The following is a 26,270-nucleotide window of genomic DNA, read 5'->3' on the forward strand; positions in this document are numbered from 1 at the left end:
ATCTTACCATTTGCGATGACGTGGATGGAACTAGAGGGTATCATGCTTAGCGAAATAAGTCAACCGGAGAAAGACAACTATCATATGATCTCCCTGTTATGAGGAAGTGGAGATGCAACATGGGGGATTAAGAGGGTAGGAGAAGAATGAATGAAACAAGATGGGATTGGGAGGGAGACAAACCATAAGTGACTCTTAATCTCACAAAACAAACTGAGGGTTGCTGGGGGGAGGGGGTTTGGGAGAGGTGGGTGGGGTTATGGACATTGGGGAGGGTGTGTGCTATGGTAAGTGCTGTGAAGTGTGTAAACCTGGCGATTCACAGACCTGTACCCCTGGGGATAAAAATACATTATATGTTTATAAAAAATACAAAAATAATAAAATAAAATAAAAAATCTTAGGACTGAGTAGTGAGACAGAAGGAAGCTATAGGCTTTTTGCAAGAAAAACAACTGAAACTAGGACAAGATGTGAAATTAAGGGGCACCTGGGTGGTTCAGTTGGTTAAGTGTCTGCCTTCAGCTCAGGTCATGATCCTAGGGTCCTGGGATCAAGTCCCGCATTGGGCTCCCTGCACAGTGGACAAACTGCTTCTCCCTCTCCCTCTACCCCTCCCCACAATATGTGCTCTCTCTTGCTCTATCTCAAATCAATAAATAAAATCTTTTAAAAAATAGATGTGAAATTAAAAGCTAGAAAATATTTTCCAAATGTGAGCTTCCACAAAGCATGAAGGTATGTCATTATTAACATCAGAAAAAAATTATACACACACACACACATATTTAACATATATTCAGATAATGAAATTCAACTTGAAGTTATCACATAGGATAAGATAAATAAATCATAACACTTAAAAAATATTTTTAAATGGTGCATGCATTAAAGAGAAAATGATTGTTGAAATTACACACTACTAGAAATGAAAGTAACATTATTTATCAAAATCTGTGAAATTTGGCCAAAGATGCATTTCAAACAAATAAATAGTTTTACAGGCATGCAGCATAGTAGACCAAGAAAATAAGTCAACTAAGTAGTCATCTCAAGAAACCACTTACATGCAAAGTAATAATAAAGATGAAAAGCAGACATTAACCAATTAAAAAGAAGAACATTAGATTTAATAAAATCAAAAGTTGTTTCTCTGAAAAGAATGCTAAAATATACAAATTTCTGAAAAATCTTTGTCATTAAACAAATCTTAAATCCCTTACATTGTATTTGCTTCTGAATCATCATTCCAATCATAAAAACATATGCAGGTATGTATGCAGAGAAGAAGGTACAGAATGGAATAGAGCCAAACCATAAACAAAGATATAACTTAGGAGGGATGTGATTAGAGTTTCTCTTACTTTTTCTCTATATACTTTTTAATACTTGATTTTTTCCCCTAAGTTTTACCATTTTTTAAAGATTTTTATTTATTTATTTGACAGAAAGAGAGAGAGCACAAGTAGGCAAAGCAGCAGGCAGAGGAAAACTGAGCAGGGAGCTCAATGCAGGGCTTGATCTCAGGACCTGAGTATAAGGCAGCTTCTTAACCAACCGAGCCAACCAGACACCCCTGTTTTAACATTTTAAAGATTATTTTTCTTTTTTCTTTTTTTTTTTAAGATTTTATTTATTTATCAGAGAGAGAAGGGGAGAGAGCAAGCACAGGCAGACAGAGTGGCAGGCAGAGGTAGAGGGAGAAGCAGGCTCCCTGCTGAGCAAGGAGCCCGATGTGGGACTCGATCCCAGGACGCTGGGATCGTGACCTGAGCCGAAGGCAGCTGCTTAACCAACTGAGCCACCCAGGCGTCCCTAAAGATTATTTTTCATCTACAAAATCTGTAACATCAATTTTAAGTGTTTAGAATATAAACCAAAATGTTAATGTAAATCATCTTTACTTCTAAGTGGTAAGATTATTAATGTTTTTTTCTTAGCTATAGCTTAAAAACATTCTAGAATAAATATCATCCATCAGTGTTATAATTATATGAAAGAACATCTGAATGCAAGGCTGAGAACCAGGAAACATAAGTCCAGATATTACCTCTGACCCAATCCAGTAATATGAAAGCCAATCTTAGCCTCTGTTGCTTTGCTTACAAAATGAGAGTTTAAATGATCTCAGACAACCATTAGACCTCTCACATACTGTGACTTCTTTCTCCCTTTACTTAGAAAAATGAAGTAAATGGTCTGCAAGCTCCCTGAAAAGAGGATCTTAAAAAAAAAAAAAAAAAAAAAAAAGGATCTTGTTCTCGATCATTTAAAATGATCATTGTTTTTGAATTAAGAGTATGAACGTTTAGTGCTTATTCTTTTCCCTTTCTCCCTTGTTCCCTCTGATTCCTTCTTTTCCTCCTATGAATACTGAGCACTTATTATGAATCAGGCACTGTGATAGCTTGGGAATATAAAACAAAAATTGACAGGATAACCATAAACTCTGCCCTCATTACTTGCCATTCAATAAAAGCTAAAGAGGAATTACAACAAAATGTGATTTAAAAACCAAAACAGGGGCGCCTGGGTGACTCAGTGGGTTAAAGCCTCTGCCTTTGGCTCAGATCATGATCTCAGGGTCCTGGGATCAAGCCCCTGCATCAGGCTCTCTGCTCAGCAGGGGGCCTGCTTCCTCCTCTCTCTCTCTCTGCCTGCCTTTCTGCCTGCTTGTGATCTCTGTCTGTCAAATAAATAAATACAATCTTTGAATAAATAAATAAATAATAAATAACCAAATCACCACCATCACCAAAACAAAGAGTTTCCCATTATTCATGTAAGGGTCACTTTCAATGGTTAAACCTCAAAATGCTCAAATAGCACAATGTAGCCTAGAGGACATAAGAAGGGCACAGATGAATCCAAGTGTTTTTGCCATGTTGGAAGAAAATTAGGGAAAGCTAAGAATCCTTCCCCACCCCCTAGTCACCTGTCTCATGTGTCGACTCAGGATGAGGCCAGCATTTAAGGCCATTCAATTGTGATAATAAGTGTGACAAAGTATTTCCCCTGTAATTGTGGTAGTTTTCTTGGGAGATGTGACCTGCGGTTGTATTCTATATATTCTGTAGACACAGTTTTACAGAACTATTGCCAACACTTGTACTCAAATCTCTAACAGTTACTAAACTGTTTACAAAACAACAAGAACCAACTGAACAGTTCAGTTCAGAAGGCTATCATACTGATTACAGACATCTTTACATGCACATTGATGGGTTGGTCTTATCGGAAAGCAAGATCACATAGTTACAGCCTCCATTTTACCACTTAATTTATTGTACTGAGTTAAATAAAGTCCCTTATTAATGTCCCTGACAATCAAAGGTGTTTGTTATTATGTTCTGTAATATGATTAATGGCCAGTGTATGTTTTGATTAAAATTAAAGGGATTTCTTTTACCCAGGAATTAGCAAAAATGAGAGGATATTTAGTTTGGGTAATTTTTTAAAACCAATGCAGTAAGTGCAGATATCTAAATAAATTACAGCATTTTACTAGAAAATGGGTAATCTATATTCTTTGAAGCAGACGTAATTGTTCTACAATTTTTTAACTTTATATTATTATGGAATGAACCTCAGATTGATGGGAAAGTGAACAAACTGTGGAACATTAATATATTTGTAGCATAATTAATGTGTGGATGATGCCAGAGGTAAGAATATTAGCTTGTAAATGGACACTATGCCAATAATTTATTTAGCTTAGTAGAATTTTTCATTTATAATCTAATTATTTAACATTCATGTAAATCATTACTACTTGCTGTAGAAATTATATTTATAATTGAGCAACAAGTACATTTAAGACACTTAATTCACAATTTTCCAGTTGATAACATATATGGCCTAACCCTAGACAATTACCATGCACCTCTCTTTTTTGACTATTACAACTGGGATTTGGCAATTTACTGAACATAAATTACTTCAAATTAATAGTAGTCATATATGATTTGCTCCAGCTAACTTTCTAATGTTATAATTTATACCAATGTATTTTTTAAAAATTAACCCTGGTTATATATGTCTTCTGAGAAGGCAATCTTGGCAATGATTGACAGCATTAGCATGCACAGTGAGTAAGTGTATTTTATTTAAGTATCTCCCATGTGAATCTTTAGCAATGTTGTGCGGAAGTGCTATTGTAGCCATAATTGTCTATTATATACAGAGAGTAGAGATGGCATTCACTTCTTCCTAAAGAAAACCAAATCGGGAAGATTTCTGCTTATAAAAAAGATGTAATAGGCTTATTTTAAACAAATACAGCTAACTATGCTATTTTATCTGCAGTAATTATCTATAGAAATCTTATGAATAGTAAAGTTTAATATTCAAAAAGTCTACAATATCTTGAATACAGTTTTTGTAATTTTTCCTATTCTTACGTGATTAAATATTATATAATAGCCTGTGATAATATAAGTAATTTAAAGCACAAATAACAAAATATTCAATCAAGTTTAGGAACTCTTTGGTCAAACCTTATTTTTATGATAAAGACTAATAAATCTAGATGTACTCAACACCTGAAATGTCACCAGTACCTAACAATGAAAGTAAATTGGTAACATTTGTTCCAAAGCCTCTTACTGAGAAGAGAATGAAACTCAGAATCAAAAGTATAACATTCAATCCTTTCTGACAATTTATTTAAATTTTCTCTATCAATTTACCTAGGATATAGTACCCACTTATTTAATCAAACACTAATCAAGGTGTTTTTGTGACAGCATTTTGTAGAGGTGGCTAAGTAAATGAGATTACCCAAGATAGTGCGACAGGCCTCATATAATCAGTCGGAAGGCCTTCTGGGCGAAACCTCAGGTTTCCTAGAGAAAAAATTCTGCCTCAAAACAGGAGTACCAACTCTGGTGTCTAGAATACAGGCTTGCCCTACAGATTTCTGACTGAGCTGTCCCAAAATCACAAGAGCCAAATTTCCTTAAACTCTCTTTGACATCAGGATATATAACAGGTTCTAATATTTAATATAGGACATCTGTTCCTATGGCTCCCTATTTCCCATAAGGAAAGGTGTTCTTGTCCCAACAGTGGGGAAAAGTGGAGAATTCAACCCAATCTGAGAAGGAGTTTTGTGATGGGTGGGAAATACGCCTGTCCCGTTTGAATATGAACAGGTGTAAACAAGAGTAACTACAAAAGACATCAGATAACTCAAAAAACAGAAAGCAAAGGTTGCATTAGGCAGGCGGAAATGCTTGCAAGCATGTTTTGTGTGTATGTCCAAAACTCTCTAAGTAGTCCAATATTACTAAACCTCAGGGTTTTAAGTTCATTCATTCAATAAATGCTCATTGGTTGTTTAATTTGCTGATCCCCTATTGGCTGATAGAGATACAAACTGGACATCAAGGCCTCTGCTCGCACGGAAATTACAACCTAGGGGGAAAGACAATTAATAAAGATATAACTAAATAATGGTTAGTACCATTTAAAAAATAAAATACCATAATGGAAGGATTCAGGTTAGGAGAGCAAGATGGGAACTTCTACAGAAGGGCCATAAAGGTTGGAAGATGAGAACACCAGGAAGCTTCAGGCAGAAAAAACAGCAAACACCAAGGCTCTGAGATAGGAATGTGCCATCATTTTCAGGGAAAAAGGAAGCGAAAGTGGCTGCAGCAGAGTACATAAGGGTCAGTGGTAAGAGATGAGGTTCTAGAGAAAGGCAGAAGATAGATCATGAAGATCCTTCAGGCCATGGAAAAAAATTTCTCAGATGAATTCTAGGTGCAAGGGAAGTGATCTAGGATTTTAAATAGAGGAAAGCCATGATCCAATTGATAGTTTTGAAGAGATCATTTTTGCCTCTTCTATTCCTTATGGAATAAGTAGCAGAATGTTCTGGAAGCAGATCAGTTAGATTATTTCAGTGTTCAAGGCATAAGATATTAGAGAGTAGCAGTGTGGGTGCAGATGCATGAATAGATAATAAGATTCATGTTGGAAGTGGAGTCAGTAGGACCCAGTACTGGACTTGGGAATTCCAGAAGTTATCCAATGTGATCACTAAGCTTACCTGAATTAGGATAAACTCCTAGCAAAACTGAGGGTAAAGAGAAAACTTGGGTTCTACTACCAGGATGCTATCTGAGAGGCTTTGGGCAATTATTCTATTCTCTGGTCCTCAATTTCCTCACGCATAAAATGAAAGAATTGACTAAGACAAATTTTAAAGCCTTGGAGAGCCCTGACTTCTCATGAATCTGCAGAAAGGTTAAAACTGCAAGCACATTAAAGAAAGACCTTTTAAATATATCAACCTCAAGAGAAAACTAAGTTCACCAATCTGGTCCTTGCTTTATTTTCATAATAATTCTCTTGCTAGCAGGTCAGACTATACTTAATAAATGGAGAAGTAGCCTACTATCAATCATTCTGAATCACCATTCATAACATGTGTAAACACTCTCAAATTAGCATATAGGTGATATGTGAGTAATATCAGAAGAATAAGCCAGGGGAACTATTCTGTACTACGGTACCCCCAAAGAGCAACAAAAACCATCATGGGTGAATTCCCGCAGTTGACACTAAACATCAAAAAGGCCATTTATAGTTTATTCCCTTTTATTAAAAAGCCCAAATATGAAAAAGCGAAACACCTTTGCCATTCTACAAAGTCCAACATTCACTCAAAGCATCAACAGATCCATATTGTGCCCTGCATTTGGAGTGATCTCAGAAATAACCTGTTTCACTGAGTCACTCAGATGCTATTTTCCAAAACACATGTGCTCTTCTTGCTCCTGGTTTACAGGATGCTGATTTCTCTTAGCATCCAAAAGGGATCAACACAGCATTAAAAATATAAGCAGTTGTAGAGCTGTACCCAGGAGGATGTCGTTTCACAGTTATACTCTTTTGAGACATACTAAGGATAACTACTTACAGGAGAAAGAACTAAGCAGCACTGGGAAGAACAGCATATAAATAATTCTTAGGAAAAGCCAACTTCTTCCTGTCCCTTTTTGGGGGGAATCCCTTTATAAAAACATTTCATCCATGACTCTCAATTTCTTAATCCTATGAACAAATGTAACTCCCAGAACATGCCTATGTGTACAAGGGACTGGAAGATTGAGTAGAGGTTTTTTTGTTTTGTTTTGTTTATTTAAAGATTTATTTATTCACTTATTTATTTATTTGACAGAGATCACAAATAGGCAGAGAGGCAGGCAGAGAGAGAGGGGGAAGCAGGATTCCCACCAAGCAGAGGGCCCGATGCGGGGTTCGATCCCAGGACCCTAGGATCATGACCTCGAGTAGAGGTATTTTTTAATGGCATATTTTCTCCTGTGAGAAACACTCACTGAGTAGAAATATATTTTTATTTCTATTTGTAAAGAAAAGCAGCATAAAGTAAAGCCAGATGAAGATAAATGGAAAATGGAGGTAACTTGCTCACATTTTTATCTGTAAAGACATGCTTAACTTAAAATATTTTCTGAAAAAGATACTGAGGATAGTATGTGACTAAAAGCAAGAGCATTATACACATTTGGAAAACAGTAATGGAGAAGGACTCTAATATGCTATCAATTTGGAGAATAAATTTAAGATTTCAAAAGGTGGTAAAAATAACTGATTAATACAAGTGATCAATTTCAATATCGGGTCTTTCCTGGGAGTTAGTTTTGCAGAGAGTGGATCTTGGGAAGGGTCCCTTTAGTCAAGACAGCTCACCAAACAGGTCTTCCCAGTGAAAAGCAGTATCTGCAGATTCCCTCCAGCAGATCAAATATAGTGTGGAAGTTGAGCCTCAGTGTAAAGGGGGTTGAATCTTTTACTTCAATAATGGCAGCACAACTAAACATGCAAATAATTGCTGGAGCAACTGATTAACTCCTTCACTGATCTTAAAGGGTTTTATTTTTTCTTAAGATTTTATCTATTTATTTGAGAGAGAGAGCACATGCAAACAAGCGTGAGCAGGGGTAGAGGCAGAGAGAGAAGCAGACTTCCCACTTAGCAGGGAGCCGAATTCAGGCTTGATCCCAGAATCTGGGGATCAGGACACAAGCCAAAGGCAGACACTGAACCCACTGAGACACCCAGGTATCCTCTCAAAGTGTTTTATAAAATATTTGAGCAATTCTTAGAATTCCATGTTAGGGCAATGATAAAGTTTTCTCTCTATATATAAGCATACAAAAACCAGATTTGGACCCTTTATGAAGTGGAATCGACTACTCATTCTAGAGCTGAGTAAATGATCCTGAAATCTGAACTACTGTTTCAGTGTGCTAGCCATAAAATCATGCAGTATTCCTTGATACCTGTCACAAAGAAAAAAGAACACCAAAACCAAAACCTCTGCTGCATTTTCAAGTAGGGAACTATATGTTAACAATAAAGAATGAGAAAAAAACTTGATATTGTAAAGAAAAAATAAAAATGACTAAATAATTTTTATTATGTGTTAAAAGATATGAACAATTTACAACAGAAGAAAGGTAAATGGTTCATACACAAGAAAAAATGTGAACCTCGCTAGTAATAGCAACTTAAAAATCAAACAAATTGAAACAAGATACATTTTATCTATAAAACTGACTAAAGTTTTTTAAAATAATTTTACCACATTATGGCCAAAACAGCAGGTTATAAAACAATATGTATCATATGATTTCACTTGTGTTAATCAACAATTGAATACAGATTTAGAGAGAGACTAAAAGAATTTAGATTAAAAAAATTTAGATCAAAATGTTAACCCTGGGCGCCTGGGTGGCTCAGTGGGTTAAAGCCTCTGCTTTCGGCTCAGGTCATGATCCCAGGGTCCTGGGATCGAGCCCCACATCGGGCTCTCTGCTCAGTGAGGAGCCTGCTTCCCTCTCCCCCTCTGCCTGCCTCTCTGCCTGCTTGTGATCTCTGTCTGTCAAATAAATAAATAAAAATCTTAAAAAAAATGTTAACCCTGACTTTATCTAGATAATGGCACTTCATTTAAATTCTATATTTTTTATTACAGTTTTTCTCATTTTTCCAAACTTCCCAGAATAAGATATTTTATGATGAAAAAAACACTCTTTAAAAATTGGATTAACTTAACAAAAAATCCAGTCGCCAAAGCCTATGATGTCACTTGTAGTTAGCAACATTCTTAGAAATACCGGTTTATCAATATAAATAAAGCACTTTTAATTATGGGAAAAGATATGCATTCCAAGAGGGTAATTTCCATTTGAATATTTACCTCATTTGGTGAAGATCATCCTAACAGAAATCCTTTCAATTTTATGAAGATACAAGTTATAAAAATGTTTGGTCACTGAAACACTTGCTTACCTTGTTTAAGAATTAAAAACGCTGCAGCTGAATGTGATTCCAAAGATATTGGAGATTTAAAATGTAATGTAATGACATTACATTACATTAATTAATTAAATGTAATGACAAGCTAATATCACCTGGTCAGAGTAAAAATAAAAATTGTTTGCTTTTTGGCTCTTACATCAGATGTTATTGTCCTAGGCAGAGAATCCCACTGCTTTTTTGAAATGATAATAGGACTATAAGAGTTCGCCTTAAGATGATCTTAAGAAAATAAAGAAAAATGTTCTTAGCAAACTAAGAAAACTAGGAGATACGATTAAATTACCAGAGGAATTATTTTAAAGATTTTAAGAGATTGTGGATAAATAGATGAAGAGGTTTCCAAATTAATTACATCTTTATTAGCATAGGTTCAGTATTACTTCAAACTGTTCTTTAAAATGTTGTTCCAGTTCTATATTATAGAAAAAAAACACTTTATAAATATTAGCATACCACACTGACTGCTTCCTTGATTAGCATTAATAAATGGAATTTTAATATATGCACAGAAGCTCCCCAATAAGATGAATAAGTTGTGATGATATTAAAAGAAAACAATCCATCTGTCTAAAACAGAAAAAAGTTATATAGACATACATATACACACACCTCAAATATAGATATGTTCTAACAAAGTATTTTATATCTCACTGGAATCACAGGAATGCAAAATAAAATAATGTTATCATTATGTCAAATAGAAAATTGGAACACAAAATTATTATTATTTTTTTTAATAATTATTTTTTATAAACATATATTTTTATCCCCAGGGGTACAGGTCTGTGAATCACCAGGTTTACACACTTCACAGCACTCACCAAAGCACATACCCTCCCCAATGTCCATAATTCCACCCCCTTCTCCCAAACCCCCTCCCCCCAGCAACCCTCAGTTTGTTTTGTGAGATTAAGAGTCACTTATGGTTTGTCTCCCTCCCAATCCCATCTTCTTTCATTTATTCTTCTCGTACCCACTTAAGCCCCCATGTTGCATCACCACTTCCTCATATCAGGGAGATCATATGACAGTTGTCTTTCTCCGCTTGACTTATTTCGCTAAGCATGATACGCTCTAGTTCCATCCATGTTGTCGCAAATGGCAAGATTTCATTTCTTTTGATGGCTGCATAGTATTCCATTGTGTATATATACCACATCTTCTTGATCCATTCATCTGTTGATGGACATCTAGGTTCTTTCCATAGTTTGGCTATTGTGGACATTGCTGCTATAAACATTCGAGTACACGTGCCCCTTTGGATCACTACGTTTGTATCTTTAGGGTAAATACCCAATAGTGCAATTGCTGGGTCATAGGGCAGTTCTATTTTCAACATTTTGAGGAACCTCCATGCTGTTTTCCAGAGTGGTTGCACCAGCTTGCATTCCCACCAACAGTGTAGGAGGGTTCCCCTTTCTCCGCATCCTCTCCAGCATCTGTCATTTCCTGACTTGTTGATTTTAGCCATTCTGACTGGTGTGAGGTGATATCGCATTGTGGTTTTGATTTGTATTTCCCTGATGCCGAGTGATATGGAGCACTTTTTCATGTGTCTGTTGGCCATCTGGATGTCTTCTTTGCAGAAATGTCTGTTCATGTCCTCTGCCCATTTCTTGATTGGATTATTTGTTCTTTGGGTGTTGAGTTTGCTAAGTTCTTTATAGATTCTGGACACTAGTCCTTTATCTGATATGGCGTTTGCAAATATCTTCTCCCATTCTGTCAGTTGTCTTTTGATTTTGTTAACTGTTTCCTTTGCTATGCAAAAGCTTTTGATCTTGATGAAATCCCAATAGTTCATTTTTGCCCTTGCTTCCCTTGCCTTTGGCGTTGTTCCTAGGAAGATGTTGCTGCGGCTGAGGTCGAAGAGGTTGCTGCCTGTGTTCTCCTCAAGGATTTTGATGGATTCCTTTCTCACATTGAGGTCCTTCATCCATTTTGAGTCTATTTTCGTGTGTGGTGTAAGGAAATGGTCCAATTTCATTTTTCTGCATGTGGCTGTCCAATTTTCCCAGCACCACTTACTGAAGAGGCTGTCTTTTTTCCATTGGACAAAATTATATAAAAGATTATTTTATGTAATTCATATTATATATTATAAAATTATTATATATTATATATTATGATAATATGTAATTTTAACAGATTATAAACTATAAATTATATTATATATACATATAATTATATAAAATATTTTATATATTTTTATATATTTTTATATAATAAATATTTTATATATTTTTATATAATTATTTATATAAAATATATTTATATATAATTTATTTATAATATTTTTATATAATTATATAAAATTTATATTTTATATACAGTCTGTGTGTTTGTGTGTGTGTGAAAGACTAAATGAAACCACCTTGTTCACAGGTTGGGATAATAGATATTGTGGAGCTTTTTGTTTTTTAATGTGTTAACTTATTCAAAGAATATGTAATGATCATATATTTTAAGTACTGATTTCAATTCTAGTTACTTAACATACAGTATTGTATTAGTTTCATGTATGTAATATAGTAATTGAATACTGCCATTCATCACCATGTGCTCATCAGGACAAGTGCACTTCTTAATCCCCATCACCTATTTAACCAATCCATTGACCCCTCTCCCTCTGGTAACCACCAGATTCTTCTCTATAATTAAGATTTCTTGATCAGTCTTGTTCTTATTTTTCCTCTTGCTTGTTTTGTTTCTTAAATTCCACATATGAGTGAGATCATATGGTATTTTTTTTCTCTCTGACGACTTATTTTGCTTAGCAAATACTCTCTTGGCTCCAACTGTGTTGTTGTAAATGGCAAGATTCCATTCCTTTTTATGGCTGAGTAATATTTCATTATATATATATACCACAACTTTGTATCCATTCATCAATCCATGGATGCTTTCGCTTGTTCCATATCTAGGCTACTGTAAATAATGGTACTGTAAATAAACACAGGGGTAAAGGTATCCCTTTTAATTAGTATTCTTCCATTCTTTGGGGAGGTGCCTATAGTGGAGTTACTATATCATATGGCAGTTCTATTTTTTTGGTAACTTCAATACTGTTTTCCCCAGCAGCTACACCACTTTGCATTCTTACCAACAGTTTATGAGCATTCCTTTATGTCCACATCCATGCCAATTGTTGTTGTTTTTTTTAATTAATTAATTTATTTATTTGACAGAGAGAGAGATCACAAGTAGGCCGAGAGGCAGGCAGAGAGAGAGAGGAAGGGAAGCAGGCTTCCCGCCAAGCAGAGAGCCCGATGCGGGGCCCGATCCCAGGACCCCGGGATCATGACCCGAGCCGAAGGCAGAGGCCCAATCCACCGAGCCACCCAGGCGCCCCACCAATTGTTGTTTCTTATGCTAATATGATTTTAGCCATTCTGACAGGTATGGGGTGATATTTCACTGTCGTTTTGCTTTGCATTTCCGTGATGGTAAATGGTGATGACCATCTTTTCATGTGTCTATTGGTAATCTGTATGTCTTCTCCAGAAAAATGTCTATGTATTCTGCCCATTTTTTAAAGTTTTTATTTAAATTCTAGTTACTTAACATTTAGTGTCATATTGGTTTCAGGAGTAGAATTTAATGATTCATCACTGACATGTAAGACCCAATGCTCATCACAAGTGCTCTACTTAATACCCATCCCTGTTTAACCCATTCCCCTATCCACCTCCCCTCTAGCAACCCTCAGTTTCTTCTCCATAATAGTCTTTTAGAGCAAAGGAAAGGAGAGGAAAGCAAACCTAAGTTCATCTGTTGCTTAAACTCAACATATAAGTGAAGTTATATGGTATTTATCTTTCTCTAACTTCTTTTGCTTAGCGTAATATGCTCTTGCTCCAGCCACCTCATCTCAGATTGCAAGATTTCATTCTCTTTGATGGCTCAGTAATATTCCATTATATAAGTGTGTGTGTGTGTGTGTGTGTGTGTGTGTGTGTGTGTGTGCGCATGCGCCACATCTTCTTTATCCATTCATCAGTGGAGGGACATTTGGGCTCTTTCCATAATTTGGCTATTATTGATAATGCTGCTATAAACTTCGGGGTGCATGTGCCTCTCTGAATCAGTATTTTTGTATCCTTTGGGTAACTATGGAGTAGTGCAATTCCTGAGTCGTAGGTTAGTTCTATTTTCAACTTTTTTTTTTTTTTTAGAAAGTGAAAGATCATAAGCAGGCTCCCTGCTGAGCAGAGAGCCCAATGCAGGCAGGGCTCGATCCCAGGACCCTGAGATCATGACCTGAGCCGAAGGCAGAGGCTTAACCCACTGAGCCACCCAGGTGCTCAGGGTCTTTTTGAGGAAACTCCATAATTTTTTCCAGAGTGACTATACCAGTTTGCATACCCACCAACAGTATAAAATGGTTCCCCTTTCTCCACATTCTTGCAAATATCTGTTGCTTTCTGAGTTGTTAATTTCCACTATTCTGACAGGTATGAGGTGATATCTTGTTGTGGTTTTGATTTGCATTTTCCCTGATAATGACTGAGGTAGAGCATCTTTTCATATGTCTGTTAGCCAGTCTTCTTCGGGGAAAAAAATGTCTATTCATGTCTTCTTGCCCACTTCTTAACTGGATTGTTTTGGGGGGCGTTAAGTTTGATAAGATCCTCAATGATTTTGGATACTATCCCTTTATCAGATACACCATATGGAAGCATCTTGTCTCATTCCATAGGTTACCTTTTAGTTTTATTGATTGTTTTCTTTGCTGTACAGAAGGTTTGTGTTTGGATGTAGTCCCAATACTTTATTTTTACTTTTCCTTCCTCCTCTTGCCTCAGGAGACATATCTAGGAAAAAGGCTGCTCTGACCGATATCAACGAAGTTACTGCCTGTGTCCTCTTTTAGGACTTTGGTGGATTCCTGTCTCACATTTAGGTCTTTAATCCATTTTTAATTTATTTTGGTGTACGGTGTAAGAAAATGGTCCAGTTTTGTTCTTTTGCATGTTGTCCATTTTTCCCAGCACCATTTCCTGAAGAGACTATCCTTTTCACATTGAATATTCTTTACTGCTTTGTTGGAGATTAACTGAACACATAGTTTTGGGTTTACTTCCGGGTTTTCTATTCGGTTCCATTGAACTATATGTCTAATTTTGTGCCAATATCATACTGTTTTGATTACTGCAGCTCTGTAACATACCTTGAAATAAAAAACTGTGATGTCTCTAGCTTTGCTTTTCTTTTTCAAGACTGCTTTTGCTATTCTGGGTCTCTTTTGGTTCCATACGAATTTTAGGATTGCTTGTTCTAGTTTTGTGAAAAGTGCTATTGGTATTTGATATGGATTGCATTAAATGCATAGACCATTTAGGGTAGTATAAATATTTTAACAGTATTTGTTCTTCCAATGCATAAGCACAGAATATCTTTCCATTTCTCTGTGTTGTTTTGAATTTTTTTCAACAGTGTTTTACCATTTTCAGAGAGCAGGTATTTCACCTTTTTGGTTAGGTTTATTCCCAGGCACCTTATAATTTTGGGTGCAATTGGAAATGGGATTGTTTTCTTCTCTTTCTGCTGCTTCATTACTGGGATATAGAAAAGCAACACTATTTTGTAACCTGCAACTTTATTGAATTTGTTTATCAGTTCTAGGATTTTTTTGGTGGAGACATTAGGGTTTTCTATATAGAGTATTATGTCATGTATCATCACAAAATAATGAAAGTTTTACTTCTTCCTTACAGATTTGGATACTTTTTTTTGTTTTTGTTTTGGTCTGATTGCTATGGCTAGGACTTCTACTACTACATTGAATAGAAGTGGTGATAGTGGACAGCCCTTCTTTTTCCTGACCTTACAGAAAAAGTTCTGTTTTCCCCCATAGAGGATGATGTTAGCTAGCTGTAGGTTTTTCATATATGGCTTTTATTATGTTGAGGTATGTTCTCTCTAAATCTACTTTGTTGAGGTTTTTAACATGGATGAATGTTTTATTTTGTCAAAATGTTTTTATACTTTTATTGAAATGGTAATATGGCTTTTTTTAAATTAAATTTATTTCTTTTCAGCATAACAGTATTCATTATTTTTTCATCACACCCAGTGTTCCATGCAATCCGTGCCCTCTAAATTACCCACCACCTGGTACCCCAACCTCCCACTGCCCCGCCACTTCAAACCCCTCAGATTGTTTTTCAGAGTCCATAGTCTCTCATGGTTCACCTCCCTTCCAATTTACCCCAACTCCCTTCTCCTCTCTAACTCCCCATGTCCTCCATGCTATTTGTTATGCTCCACAAATAAGTGAAACCATATGATAATTGACTCTCTCTGCTTGATGTATTTCACTCAGCATAATCTCTTCCAGTCCCATCCACATTGCTACAAAAGTTGGGTATTCATCCTTTCTGATGGAGGCGTAATACTCCATAGTGTATATGGACCACATTTTCCTTAACCATTTGTTCGTTGAAGGGCATCTTGGTTCTTTCCATAGTTTGGCAACCGTGGCCGTTGCTGCTATAAACACTGGGGTACAGATGGCCCTTCTTTTCACGACATCTGTATCTTTGGGATAAACACCCAGGAGTGCAATGGCAGGGTCACAAGGAAGTTCTATTTTTAATTTCTTGAGGAATCTCCACACTGTTCTCCAAAGAGGCTGCACCAACCTGCATTCCCACCAACAGTGTAAGAGGGTTCCCCTTTCTCCACATCCCCTCCACCACATGTTGTTTCCTGTCTTGCTAATTTTGACCATTCTAACTGGTGTAAGGTGATATCTCAATGTGGTTTTAATTTGAATCTCCCTGAGGGCTAGTGATGATGAACATTTTTTCATGTGTCTTATAGCCATTTGGAGAAGTCTCTGCTCATATCTTCTGCCCATTTTTTTTATATGATTGCCTGTTTTGTGTGTGTTGAGTTTGAGGAGTTCATTATAGATCCTGGATATCAACCTTTTGTCGGTACTCTCATTTGTAAATATCTTCTCCCATTCCGTGGGTTGCCTCTTTGTTTTCTTGACTGTTTCTTTGCTGTGCAGAAGCTTTTGATTTTGAAGTCCCAAAAGTTTATTTTCGCTTTTGTTTCCTTTGCCTTTGGAGACATATCTTGAAAGAAGTTGCTGTGGCTGATATCAAAGAGATTACTGCCTATGTTCTCCTCTAGGATTCTGATGGATTCCTGTCTCACGTTGAGGTCTTTTATCCATTTTGAGTTTATCTTTGTGTACAGTGTAAGAGAATGGTCGAGTTTCATTCTTCTACATATAGCTGTCCAATTTTTCCAGCACCATTTATTGAAGAGACTGTCTTTTTTCCACTGTATATTTTTTCCTGTTTTGTCAAAGATTAATTGACCATAGAGTTGAGGGCCCATATCTGGGCTCTCTACTCTGTTCCACTGGTCTATGTGTCTGTTTTTATGCCAGTACCATGCTGTCTTGGTGACCACAGCTTTGTAATAAAGCTTGAAATCAGGTAACGTGATGCCCCCAGTTTTATTTTTGTTTTTCAACATTTCCTTAGTGATTTGGGGTCTCTTCTGATTCCATACAAATTTCTGGATTATTTGCTCCAGCTCTTTGAAGAATACTGGTGGAATTTTGATCGGAATGGCATTAAAAGTATAGATTGCTCTAGGCAGTATAGACATTTTAACAATGTTTATTCTTCTGATCCAAGAGCATGGAATGGTCTTCCATCTTTTTGTGTCTTCTTCAATTTCCTTCATGAGTGTTCTGTAGTTCCTTGAGTACAGATCCTTTACCTCTTTGGTTAGGTTTATTCCCAGGTATCTTATGGTTCTTGGTGCTATAGTAAATGGAATTGATTCTCTAATTTCCCTTTCTGTATTTTCATTGTTAGTGTATAAGAAAGCCACTGATTTCTGCACATTGACTTTGTATCCTGCCACGTTGCTGAATTGCTGTATGAGTTCTAGTAGTTTGGGGGTGGAGTCTTTTGGGTTTTCCATATAAAGAATCATGCCATCTGCGAATAGAGAGAGTTTGACTTCTTCATTGCCAATTTGGATACCTTTTATTTCTCTTTGTTGTCTGATTGCTGTTGCTGGGACTTCTAATACTATGTTGAACAAGAGTGATGAAAGTGGGCATCCTTGTCTCGTTCCTGATCTCAACGGGAAGGCTGCAAGCTTTTTCCCATTGAGGATGATATTTGCTGTGGGTCTTTCATAGATAGATTTGATGAAGTTCAGGAATGTTCCCTCTATCCCTATACTTTGAAGCATTTTAATGAGGAACGGATGCTGGATTTTGTCAAATGCTTTTTCAATTGAGAGGACCATGTGGTTCTTCTCTCTTCTCTTATTAATTTGTTCTATCACATTGATTGATTTGCGAATGTTGAATCATCCTTGTAGCCCAGGGATGAATCCCACCTGGTCATGGTGGATAATCTTTTTAACATACTGTTGGATCCTGTTTGCTAGGATCTTGTTGAGAATCTTAGCATCCATATTCATTAGTGATATTGGTGTGAAATTCTCCTTTATGGTAGGGTCTTTGCCTGGTTTGGGGATCAGGGTAATGCTGGCTTCATAGAAAGAGTCTGGAAGTTTTCCTTCTGCTTCAATTTTTTGAAACAGCTTCAGGAGAATAGGTGTTATTTCTTCTTTGAAAGTTTGGTAGAATTCCCCAGGGAATCCGTCAGGTCCTGGGCTCTTGTTTTTTGGGAGGTTTTTGATCACTGCTTCAATCTCGTTACTAGATATCGATCTATTCAGGTTGTCGATTTCTTCTTGGTTCAATTTTGGGAGTTTATAGTTTTCCAGGAATGCATCCATTTCATCTAGGTTGCTTAGCTTATTGGCATATAACTGTTGATAATAACTTCTGATGATTGTTTCTACTTCCTTGGTTTTAGTTGTGATCTCTCCCTTTTCATTCATAATTTTATGAATTTGGGCTTTCTCTCTTTTCTTTTGGATTAGTGTGGCCAATGGTTTATCAATCTTTTTGATTCTTTGAAAAAACCAGCTTCTAGTTTCATTGATCCGTTCTACTGTATCTCTGGTTTCTACCCCATTGATCTCAGCTCTAATCTTGATGATTTCCCTTCTTATATGATACAGATGTAGTGAAAAGAAGGGCCCTTTGATTTATTTGACAGGCAGAGTACAAGCAGAGGGAGGGGCAAATGGAGAAAGAGAAGCAGGCTCCCTATGGAACAGGAATCTCAATGTAGGGCTCAATCCCTGGACCCTGGGGATCATTACCTGAGTCAAAGGCAGAGGCTTAATCCACTGAGCCACCCAGGTGCCCCTTCCTGTTTCAGTTTTGGTAAATTAGAGGTTTCTAGAAATTCTTCCATTTATTCTAGGTTGTCCAATTTATTGGCATATAATTTTTCATAATATTCTCTCAGGATTATTTGTATTTCTGTAATGTTGATTATTACTCCTCTTCTATTTGTGATTTTCTTTCTTTCTCATTTTTTCTGGATAAGTTTGGCTAGAGTTTTATCAATTTTATAGATTTTTCTTAAAAAAAAAAAAAACCAACCTCCTGGTTTCATTGATTTGTTCTATTGTTTTTCAGTATCTATGTCACTTATTTCTGCTCTAATCTTTACTATTTCCTGCCTTCTGCTGGTTTTAGGTTTTGTTGTTCTTTTTCTACCCCCTTTAGGTATAAGGTTAGGTAGTTTGATGTTTTTCTTGCTTTTTGAGGAATTATGTATTGCTATAAGCTTGCCCCTTAGAACCATCTTTGCTGTACCCCCAAAGGTTTGTATATAACCTCTTCTACAAATAGCAGTCTATATTAAGTTGATGGTTAAGTTGAACCAATTCTTCTTTCCTCCCCACATTTTAGGTATATGTTATATATTATATCCTTTTTATGGTGAATTCTTTGAGTTTCCTTTAATATATCTTGCAGGGCTGCTTTACTGGTCACAAACTCCTTTAGTTTTTGTTTGTCTGGGAAACTCTCTCTCTCCTATTCTGAATATTAGCCTTGCTGGCTGAAGTATTCTTAGCTGCAGATTTTTCCCATTCAGTACTTTGAATATATCATGCCATTGCCTCTGGATTTTCAAGTCTCTGTTGAAAAATATCCTGCTAGCCTTATGGACTTTCCCTTGTAAGTTACAGACTTCATCTGGCTTTCTGCTTTTAAGATTTTTTTCTTTATCACTATATTTTGCAAATTTAATTACAATATGCTTGGTGTGGATCTGCTTTTGTTGCTTTTGATGGGAATTCTCTGTGCCTCCTGGATCTGGATATCGGTTTCTTTCCCCCCAGATTAAGGCAGTTTTCTATTATTTCTTCAAATTTTCTGCCCCCTTTTTCTCTTCTTCCAGGACTCTTATAAATGTTATTATGTTTGATGGAGTTCCCTAAGTGTATTCTTGTTTTGTATGATTTATTTAGCTCGAGTACTTTTCATTACTCTGTATTCTCGGTCACTTATGCATTCTTTTACTTGTTCCACCCTGCTATTCATTCCATCAAGTGTGTTTCTCATTTCATTTATTGATTTCCTCTATCTCTGCTATGTTGTTCCTTAACTCTATGTTAAGGGCCTCATTCATGTCTTCCACTCTTTTCTCAAGTCCAGTGAGTATCCTTACAATCATTGCTTTACATTCTCTGTCAGGCATGTCACTTATTTCTGTTTCACTTAGATCTCTGGCCATGGCCTTGTCCCTGTTCTTTCACTTAGGATAAATTTCTCTGTCTTCATCTTTTCTGCCTCTCTGTGTCTGTTTCTGTGTACTAAGAAAGTCAGCTAGGTCATCTGCCCTTGAAAGTAGTGACTTTATGAAGAGGAGGTCCTGGAGTGCCCTGGAGTGCAGTATCCACTTTTCATCAGAACCTGACACTTGAGGAGAGTATACTATGTCTGTTGTTTATGCCCACTACTGTGTCTGAGTCACTTTTTCCTTTCAGTGCAGTCTTCTCCTTGAGTCTCTATTACAGACTATGCTCACATTCTGTGCTGTTAGTGGGACCGTGCTGGAAAATTTGGAAGCCAACCAGTGGTATTAGCAACATTTGTGCTGGGCCGCTAGTCCTATGCCAGATCCCCCAAACTGCTATAGCACCTGGGGGGAGGCACACCAATGTGGCCAATGTGCAAGGCTGAGCAATGTGCAAGGCTCTGCACAATGTGCAATGATGTTTGGGCATGGCTGGTCATGGCCTGTGATGGTGGCTGTGGGTGCTTGGCTGGGCACGGAGTGGTGGCTGGGCATGACACACAGCAAAAGCTGTGCACCAAGTGGTTGGGCAGGGTGTGTATGCAGCTTTAACAGATCTTCCCCTGGGATGAGGTTACAAATGTCTGTGCATCCCTGTTTCCTGCAGGTGGGTTTACATTTATGCTGGGGTACAGGGAAAGAAAATGGCAGCTGCCAGCTCCCTCCTTTTCAAAGAAGTCCCCCAATAGGGTCTGAAATCAGTATGAACTGATCTGTCTCCCCTTTGACGCCGGGATGTGTAAACTTTCATTGGTATGTTGCCTAATAACCTAATTCTATAAAAACCTCAAAATGTTTCCTATTTCTTCAGTTAATAGCCCTTCCTATATTCTGATATGGCACTTTATTTGGGAAGTAAAGACATATTAAAGTAAGCATAAAAAAGTGATTACAAGCAACGACTCTAATGACTCTAATACACTTGGTCTGACTCCTAACTCTAGGGTCATTAGAAAGTTACTTAACTCCCCTAACCATCAGCTTTCTAACATGTATAATGAAAGTAATAATATTACACAACAGAATCAGAAGACTATGTCAGATCATGTATATATAACACTTAAATTACACATATTCCAAATAGAGCAAGCAAAACTATACTAACAATAATGAAAGAGTAGCACTGATTCCTTACCCCCCAAAATTGAGGGGAGTAATTAAAGAATGCTTTGGTGTCTGAATAATGGTCAAATTTCTCTGTTTAACATATTTTTATCAGAATAAGTCAAAGGCAAAGAAGAAATTAATCATGATATCTGGGGACTGTGCAAGAAGGCAACAAATTACACTATAACTGAATAATGCAACTTAGGTAGAATCGACAGATTTTAAAACCTAATTTTGGGTCGGGGTAACAAGTAGGAAAACACGACTATTACATAAGTAATATGTACTGTGTCTCTACTGAGATCCTATTACATAGGTAATACGTACTCTGTGTCTCTACTGAGATCCACAAATTCTCACAATTTATGGTGACTAAACAAGTATGCATCACTACCATCAATAATGGGAAATAAAAACCATCAGGATAACTAAACTTGGTTCATAGCCAACAGTAAATATCTCTAAGAAAGGAGGTTATAATTCAGTACTATTCTCTCCTAAGTTTTGATTTCTCACTGAGGTACCAAGAAAAATGGTTAAATCTGGCAATTCCATCAAACACTGACATTTTCAAGGCATGACAGAATTTGGACCTTCCCATGTTTCTAAGTCCACATGTTAATAAAGAAGCATACCAAAAATAGATGTGGATAGTGGCAAATAACTGTATTAGAACACTGAGCCTGATGCAATTTCAGCCAGACATTTTATATTCTGCTCAGGCAGTCTGTCTCAGACCTTTACCAAGAATAACTTTTCATTAATACTAGGTTGAAAATGGCAGATTTACCCTTACTGACCCTATATAATCACTGGTTTTGAGAACACTAGGAACACTGTTGATTCTGTATCCCTTATAGGGACTTACTCACTGATAAGTCAGGTTCCTCCTTTAGAATCATACTCATTACAAGAAACCAACATTTCTAGGGAAGTCAGGACAATTTGTCTTGCCAAATCTTTAGAACCAGGAATTACAAAAGGACAGTGAAAAACACACTCTACCTTCATTAGTCATGTTTTGCTGTTATCAAAAGAAAAACTCTTTTTCTCCTTTTTTTTGAACAAATGGTGGTTAGTTTACCTGAATACAGAATAGATTAGCCTGACTAAAACAGAATGACAAGATAGTTGAGATAATACACACATATAAAAGACTGAACTAAAACTTTCTGGTGTCTTTATCCCAAGTTTTCTGGTCAGTCTATAATTTAGAACTAATGTATATAAAAAATGTGCTAAAAATTTTACTCTATATTCCTTAACTGCATGTTCCACCTAGTTACTTAGAGCAAAATTTTTCTTATACTCAAAATTATTTATCTAAAATAACTTTACCTGTAGGTTGAAAAAAATAAATTTTCTTTGTAATATGGCACAGAAAACTACTCAAAAAATTAAAATATATCTATTAATAGTGGAATAAACTTTGACTGTCTATTATATGACAGAGGCTTTTCTAGGTACTGAAATCAAAGGTAAACCAAACCCAGAAACCAAGTTCTTCAAGCACTCAAAAAACAGTAATCCCTTAATTATCCTGGTCATAAAATTTGTCCCTGCAACCCAAAATCCACAGAAAAGCAAAACTAATGATTAGCATGCCATTATAATAAATCTGAGTACTTTACTGTAAGTGTGTCTGGCACACAGAAGGTTATACCTAAATATTTGTTGACTGAATATACAAAACAAGAGATAGCCTTCCTACATAGAGCAAGAAGTATCAAATATACAGGTTAGATAATTTCTGATCAGAAAAAAAGCAAAGCTAGGTTTTAAAATGTCTAAAGTTTGTCTTGCTAGGTTCGCAGGCAACACAGAAATTAGTGGTTCAGTACCTTGGATAGCTCCACGGAGGCACCCACTCTAAAGTCCCAGATAAACTTTCCTTGCTTGTGTCTTCCAACTGAAATCATCTTATTAAAGAGTTAAGTCACTTTTATACCAGATTCATTCCACATAAAAACAGAAGACTCCTCAACCCTATGCCCATCTCAACACATATGAAACAAATATGCATACACAGAAGTCTGGCCTGTTTGCTAAAATTCTGTCCTGATCAGGTAATAAATGCCCGTCACTTTAGAAAATGGATCCAAGGAATCTTGCTTATATCTTGCTATGTGATAGCTCATCCTAAAAGGGCTTGCTTCCCCTGATCTAAAGCAATAGATTTACTTGCAGGGTCTTATAAAACAAATAAGGCTATTGGAAAGTTGGGATAAAATATACTACCAAACTTAACTCAGTGTCATAGATTTAAATCAACAAATCTCTGAAAAAGACTCAAGAATGCTTATGGATAAGCACGTTACCTCTCCATAAACATTCACATAGGTGAAACAACCACATGTTTCCTGCAACCATAAAGTAATGATAATGATTAAAAAGTAACAAGAATGAAAACAGAGCTACCCAATGGTCCAGCGGTCACACTACTGGGTATTTACCCTAAGGGGCATGTGCACCTGAATGTTTATAGCAGCAATGTCCAAAACAGCCAAACTATGGAAAGAACCTAAATGTCCAAATGTCCATCAAAAGATGAATGGATAAAGATGATCTGAGATAGATAGATAGATAGATATAATGCAGCCATCAAAAGAAATGAAATCTTGCCTTTTGCAATAACATGGATGGAACTAGAGGGTATTATACTGAGCGAAATAAGTCAGAGAAGACAATTATCATACGCTCCCTGATATGAAGAATTTGAGAGGCAACATGGCGGGGGGTAGGGAAGGAAAAAATGAAACAAGATGGGATTGGAGGGAGACAAACCATAAGATACTCTTAATCTCACAAAAAATACCCCTGAGAGTTACAGGGGGAGGGGAGTAGGAAGAAGGTGGTTGGGTTATGGACATTGGAGAGGGCATGTGCTATGGTGAGTACTGTGAAGTGTGTAAACCCGGCGATTAACAGACCTGTATCTTTGGGGCTAATAATACATTGTATGTTAATACAAAATAAAAAAAAATTTAAAGAATAAAACGGTAGACTGGGAAAAAAAGTAGCAAGAACTGTAAAATAAGAAGACATTATTTATTTATTTATTTATTTATTTTTCGATTTTATTTATTTATTTGACAGACAGAGGTCACAAGTAGGCAGAGAAGCAGGCAGAGGAGGAAGGAGGAAGCAGGAGGAAGCAGGAGGAAGCAGGCTCCCCGCTGAGCAGAGAGCCCGATGTGGGGCTTGATCCCAGGACCCTGAGATCATGAACTGAGCCGAAGGCAGAGGCTTAATCCACTAAGGCACTCAGGCGCCCCAAGACGACATTATTTAATATGTCTCAAAACTATACAGAGCTAAAGTAAAACTCTGACAAATACAAGATCTTTGTCTTTACTAGTTTGTCTCTTAACTTGCCTACTGAATTCTTAAACCTTTGCTTCTATAGTGTAGCCATCATCTTAGGGTGGAATATTCATTTGCATAGTTTGTCCCATGTGAAATCAGAAATTCCTTGATGGATATGTCACGTCCCATTCACAATAGCCAACAGTATCCTAGAAATAGTAAGTGCTCAATAACTGTTTATTGAATTAACCAACTGAACTCATTTCTGCGTTATGAAACTTCTGTTCTGAGGGAAGTATAAATGGGATCTATCCCAGTACATAACTGTATTACTATAGAGAAAAAAAGAAATGCTGTTGTTTCTAATAGTAAATATAACAAAGAAATTTGAGGCATCTGTAAATATTTACCCCATAAAGAATCCTATGAGAGAAGTAATACAAACCATATCTTGCTGCTGAAACATCACAGAAGATTCTGTTTTTGTTGTATTTTTAAATCTCCAAAGACTGTATTATGAAGAATGAGAGAAATATAAAACTGACCTCTTGGGGAAAACATAAGGTCCAAGGAAGAGATTTCCTTTAAAGAAAGAAAAAGGAGGCAGAGAGGAATAAAAACGAGGCAATGGGCAGGGAGAGATAGTGATGGAAGGAGAAGGAGGAAAAAGAAGGAGAAATGAAGGGAGAGGAAGGAAGCAAGCAAGGAAGGAAAGTCGGAATGAAGTTAGTGCAGGTCATGAAGGAAGATGCTGGTAAAAGATGGTCCTGGCAGTAACCGAAATTCTACCTTGACAGGCAGTGAGAAGGTTAGAAAAAGCAGCATCATTCAAACTGTACAACTAGAAAATAAGCTTATTCTTGTCTGCCCATGGGTATTATACAAAATAGAGGAATGGTGAGTATCATTTTGCTTTTGTTTTTTGGGGTTTTTTATTTGTTTGTTTTGTTTTTTGGAGAAAAAGAGATGCTTAGAAAAGTATTTCTTGGGGAAATATTTCCATGAAATGCATTGGGAGATTTCACTTAGACTGCTTGCATTAGATTTTCAACTTAAATAATCTCAATAATTACTAAGATTTTCCAAGGGAAATTCACATTATGTGTTTAGTCTTACCAAATTCAGATATGATGTCCATTTTTATTCCTATACAGAATGTATCCTATGTGAAATTACCCAGTGTTTGAAAGGAGTTATAGGGTTTGGGACACTCATTTTAGAAAATTAAGTGTTACTAGCGAGGTCCTTTTTCATTTCAGCAGGTTTTCCATTTCATTGGGAATCAATTCCATCTGGTGTTTCTAATCTAGCACTTAAAAGTCATCTTTCAAGTCCTCTGCTCTTGTTTAAACACTAAAATTGTTCAGTACAGACCCAAATCTCCACAAAAGTGACTTTATGGTTCCATTTCATTCTCTCCTCCATCTGCAAAGAATAATTTTGTTTTGTTTTGTTTTCTACCTCAGGAGCACCTAAGTTATACATTTTAAGAAACAGAACTTGAGGGTGCCTAGGTGGCTCAGTCAGGCCAGCATCTGCCTTGGACTCAGGTCCTGATCCTAGGGTCCAGGGATCAAGCCCTATATTGCATTGGGCTCCCTGCTCAGCAGGCAGTCTGCTTATCCTTCTCCCTCTGCCCCCCAACCCACTTGTGCTCACACTCTCTCGCTCTCAAATAAATGAGTGAAAGTCTTTAAAAAGAAAGAAAAAAGAAAGAAAGAAAGAAAAAAAAGAAATAGACCTTGAGTGCGTTGTTGCCAAGAGCTTCATTATAATAGTTAGAATACTCACCTGTGA

At 36.6% G+C, this 26,270-nt stretch overlaps 1 protein-coding gene across 4 annotated transcripts in view; it reads right to left on the reverse strand.

Moving 5' to 3' along the window:
* Positions 1-26,270, reverse strand: part of NRG1 (neuregulin 1) — a gene marked incomplete at its 3' end in the record, with an annotated part of 1,102,492 nt that overhangs the window by 896,868 nt on the left and 179,354 nt on the right. The window lies entirely within an intron of this gene.

Source organism: Mustela nivalis (assembly GCF_964662115.1).
Source record: "Mustela nivalis genome assembly, chromosome: 20".
Lineage (NCBI taxonomy): Eukaryota > Metazoa > Chordata > Mammalia > Carnivora > Mustelidae > Mustela > Mustela nivalis.